This window comes from Oncorhynchus gorbuscha, unplaced genomic scaffold (genome assembly GCF_021184085.1).
Source record: "Oncorhynchus gorbuscha isolate QuinsamMale2020 ecotype Even-year unplaced genomic scaffold, OgorEven_v1.0 Un_scaffold_15694, whole genome shotgun sequence".
In the NCBI taxonomy this organism is placed as follows: domain Eukaryota; kingdom Metazoa; phylum Chordata; class Actinopteri; order Salmoniformes; family Salmonidae; genus Oncorhynchus; species Oncorhynchus gorbuscha.
The window spans coordinates 672-5,563 of NW_025757453.1; the positions used below are offsets into that span (position 1 = coordinate 672).

The 4,892-nt window shown below is 49.6% G+C and overlaps 1 long non-coding RNA gene across 1 annotated transcript; it reads left to right on the forward strand.

Annotated features, from left to right (window-relative positions):
• The first annotated feature begins 570 nt into the window (after positions 1–570).
• Positions 571–3,806, forward strand: LOC124030785. Its single transcript, XR_006838031.1, has 3 exons — positions 571–668; positions 1,708–1,833; positions 3,708–3,806. It is a non-coding gene; the product is annotated as an uncharacterized LOC124030785 (long non-coding RNA).
• The last annotated feature ends 1,086 nt before the right edge of the window (positions 3,807–4,892 follow it).

Here is a 4,892-nt window from a genome sequence, read left to right on the forward strand (position 1 = left end):
GGGGCAAACTACCTGCCCTCCAGGACACCTACACCACCCGTTGTTACAGGAAGGCCATAAAGATCATCAAGGACATCAACCACCCGAACCACTGCCTGTTCACCCCGCTATCATCAGAAGGCGAGGTCAGTACAGGTGCATCAAAGCTGGGACCGAGAGACTGAAAAACAGCTTCTATCTCAAGGCCATCAGACTGTTAAACAGCCACCACTAACATTGAGTGGCTGCTGCCACACACTGTCATTGACACTGACCCAACTCCAGCCATTTTAATAATGGGAATTGATGGAAATGATGTAAATATATCACTAGCCACTTTAAACAATGCTACCTTATATAATGTTACTTACCCTACATTATTCATCTCATATGCATATGTATATACTGTACTCTACATCATCGACTGCATCCTTATGTAACACATGTATCACTAGCCACTTTAACTATGCCACTTTGTTTACTTTGTCTACACACTCATCTCATATGTATATACTGTACTCGATACCATCTACTGTATGCTGCTCTGTACCATCACTCATTCATATATCATATGTACATGTTCTCCGCCATCATCGCCCTGAGCTTCGCAGAATACACCTCCACACCGTTCTACCCAGGATGCACTCCTCCCATTGTGGTCACCAAGTGCCTGGCTGTAGTGTGCATCTGTGAGTGTGAATATTTCTTGAATTATGAAAAATCTTAATAGAAAACAATCGGCATGCACTTCCTGAATGGACTGAATTAAAACCATGGCTCTATCTAAATTTGTGTTCCTTGCATCGTATTGGAGGAGAAGATCCAAGGTCCCTCCCCTCTGACCTTCTCCAATGCCTTTTGAGAAGAGAGGATGCCTGGGATCGAGTAAAGATGAATTAAAAAATAGCCATGACCTGACCCCAACATGCTCTTCCTGCCTTGTGTTCTTCTCCTCCTCCTCTTCCCCTTTTCTCCTCCTCTTTCTTGTCTCCTCCTCCTCCATCTCTTCCTCCCGCTTCCTCCGCCTCCTGCTCCCGCCTCCTGCTCCTCTAGTATCTTAAAAACCATCAAATGGTGTTGTTCACTTGAGCAAGGCTCTTAACCCCTGAACTGATCCCCAGGCTCTTAACCCCTGAACTGATCCCCAGGCTCTTAACCCCTGAACTGATCCCCAGGCTCTTAACCCCTGAACTGATACCCAGGCTCTTAACCCCTGAACTGATCCTCAGGCTCTTAACCCCTGAACTGATCCCCAGGCTCTTAACCCCTGAACTGATCCCCAGGCTCTTAACCCCTGAACTGATCCCAGGCTCTTAACCCCTGAACTGATCCCCAGGCTCTTAACCCCTAAACTGATCCCAGACTCTTAACCCCTGAACTGATCCCCAGGCTCTTAACCCCTGAACTGATCCCAGGCTCCTAACCCCTGAACTGATCCTGAGGCTCTTAACCCCTAACTGCTCCCTGGGCACTACAGTAGCATGACACTAGTAGATGCCCACAGTTCCAGCCTCATACACGTGTCTGTCTGTCTGTCTGTCCGTCCGTCCGTCCGTCCGTCCGTCCGTCCGTCCGTCCGTCCGTCCGTCCGTCCGTCCGTCCGTCCGTCCGTCCGTCCGTCCGTCCGTCCGTCCGTCCGTCCGTGGGAGTGGTTGACTACAACAGAAAACCAACTTCTGTCTCATATGGATTAATAAAATATTCCTCTTCCTCTTCCTCCCCCTCCAGTTCTGATCGTGTCGGTGAACTGTCTCAGTGTGAAGCTAGCCAACTATGTCCAGAACTTCTTCACTGCAGCCAAGCTTCTCATCATCCTGGTCATCATAGTGGCGGGCATCGTCCTCTTGGCACAAGGTTGGTACTTTACACATTCTGTCTGCTACCCTTATGGCACCCTATTCCCTATATAGTGCACTACTTTAGACCAGAGCCCTATGGCTCCCTATTCCCTATATAGTGCACTACTTTAGACCAGAGCCCTATTCCTTATATAGTGCACTACATTAGACCAGAGCCCTATTCCCTTTATAGTGCACTACATTAGACCAGAGCCCTATGGCACCCTATTCCCTATATAGTGCACTACATTAGACCAGAGCCCTATTCCCTTTATAGTGCACTACATTAGACCAGAGCCCTATGGCATCCTATTCCCTATATATATTGCACTACTTTAGACCAGATCCCTAGGGCGCCATATTCCCTACATAGTGCACTACTTTAGACCAGATCCCTATGGCGCCCTATTCCCTACATAGTGCACTACTTTAGACCAGAGCCCTATGGCACCCTATTCCCTACATAGTGCACTACTTTAGACCAGAGCCATATTCCCTTATTTAGGTGTGGCATAACAAAGCGGTTGAATACTTATTGATTCAAGACATTTTAGTTTTTAATTTCTAATTAATTTGTAAACATTTCTAAAAACGTAATACCACTTTGACAATAATGGAGTATTGTTTGTAGGTCAGTAAGACAAAATCTAAATTTAATAAAATTCGGGCCGTAACACAACAAAATATTGAAACAAAATCAAGGGGCGTGAATACTTCCTGAAGCCAATATTCAAACCAAAAACTGTGTTCGGAAGGGAGGGGCCTCAAAACACCTCAACGTCAACAGTGAAGAGGAGACTCTGGGATGATGGCCTTCTAGCCAGAGTTCCTCTGTCCAGTCTCAACATCAACAGTGAAGAGGAGACTCTGGGATGATGGCCTTCTAGCCAGAGTTCCTCTGTCCAGTCTCAACGTCAACAGTGAAGAGGAGACTCTGGGATGATGGCCTTCTAGCCAGAGTTCCTCTGTCCAGTCTCAACGTCAACAGTGAAGAGGAGACTCTGGGATGATGGCCTTCTAGCCAGAGTTCCTCTGTCCAGTCTCAACGTCAACAGTGAAGAGGTGACTCCAGGATGCTGGCCTTCTAGGCAGAGTTCCTCTGTCCAGTCTCAACGTCAACAGTGAAGAGGAGACTCTGGGATGCCTGCCTTCAAGGCAGAGTTCCTCTGTCCAGTCTCAACGTCAACAGTGAAGAGGCGACTCCGGGATGCTGGCCTTCTAGGCAGAGTTCCTCTGTCCAGTCTCAACGTCAACAGTGAAGAGGCGACTCCGGGATGCTGGCCTTCTAGGCAGAGTTCCTCTGTTCAGTGTCTGTGTTCTTTTGTCCATTTTAATCTTCTTTGTTTTTATTGACCAGTCTGAGATGTGGCTTTTTCTTTGCAACTCTGCCTAGAAGGCCAGCATCCAGGAGTCGCCTCTTCACTGTTTATGTTGAGACTGGTGTTTTACGGATACTATTTAATAAAGCTGCCAGTTGAGGACTTGTGAGGCATCTGTTTCTCAAACTAGACACTCTAATGTACTTGTCCTCTTGCTCAGTTGTGCACCGGGGCCTCCCACTCCTCTTTCTATTCTGGTTAGAGACAGTTTTCTAATGATGAATTAGTCTTTAAAACGATAAACTTGGATTAGCTAACACAACGAGTCATTGGAACACAGGAGTGATGGTTGCTGATAATGAGCCTCTGTACACCTATGTAGATATTCCATTAAAAATCAGCCGTTTCCAGCTACAATAATCATTTACAACATTAACAATGTCTTTACTGTATTTGTGATCAATTTAATGTTATTTTAATGGACAATAAATGTGATTTTCTTTAAAAAACAAGGACATTTCGAAGTGACCTCAAACTGTTGAACGGTAGTGTACATACTGTTTGTGTCCAGGAAACACTGAGAATCTGTCCAACCCATTTGAAGGAGCCTCAACCTCCTTTGGATCCATTGGACTGGCGTTTTACAACGGGCTCTGGGCCTACAATGGGTGGTAAGACTACACCTGCATCCCAAATGACACCCTACTTCCTATATATGTCAATACTTTTGACCAGGGCCCGTAGTGCTCTAGTCAGGGGGGCCCGTAGCGCTCTAGTCAGGGGGGCCCGTAGAGCTCTAGTCAGGGGCCCGTAGAGCTCTCGTCAGTGGGGGCCCGTAGCGCTCTAGTCAAGGGGGCCCGTAGCGCTCTAGTCAGGGGGGCCCATAGCGCTCTAGTCAGGGGGGCCTGTAGTGCTCTAGTCAGGGGGGCCCGTAGCGCTCTAGTCAGGGGGGCCCGTAGCGCTCTAGTCAGGGGGGCCCATAGCGCTCTAGTCAAGGGGGCCCGTAGCGCTCTAGTCAGGGGGCCTGTAGTGCTCTAGTCAGGGGGCCCGTAGCGCTCTAGTCAAGGGGGGCCCGTAGCGCTCTAGTCAGGGGGCCTGTAATGCTCTAGTCAGGGGGCCCGTAGAGCTCTAGTCAGGGCCCATAGCGCTCTAGTCAGGGGGCCTGTAGTGCTCTATTCAGGGGGCCCGTAATGCTCTAGTCAGGGGGCCCGTAGAGCTCTAGTCAGGGCCCATAGCGCTCTAGTCAGGGGGGCCTGTAGTGCTCTAGTCAGGGGGCCCGTAGCGCTCTGTCAGTGGGGGCCCATAGCGCTCTAGTCAGGGGGGCCCGTAGCGTTCTAGTCAGGGGGCCCGTATGCTCTAGTCAGGGGCCATAGTACTAGTCGGGGGCCCGTGGCGCTCTAATCAGGGGGCCCGTGGCGCTCTAGTCAGGGCCCATAGTTCTCTAGTCAGGGCCCATAGTTCTCTAGTCAGGGCCCATAGTTCTCTAGTCATGGCCCGTAGTTCTCTAGTCAGGGCCCATAGTTCTCTAGTCAGGGGGCCCATAGTGCTCTCGATCAGGGCCCATAGTTCTCTAGTCAGGGCCCATAGTTCTCTAGTCAGGGCCCATAGTTCTCTAGTCAGGGCCCATAGTCGCTCTAGTCAGGGCCCATAGTTCTCTAGTCAGGGCCCATAGTTCTCTAGTCAGGGCCCATAGCGCTCTAGTCAGGGGGACCATAGCGCTCTAGTCAGGGCCCCAGGAGTTCTCTAGTCAGGGGGC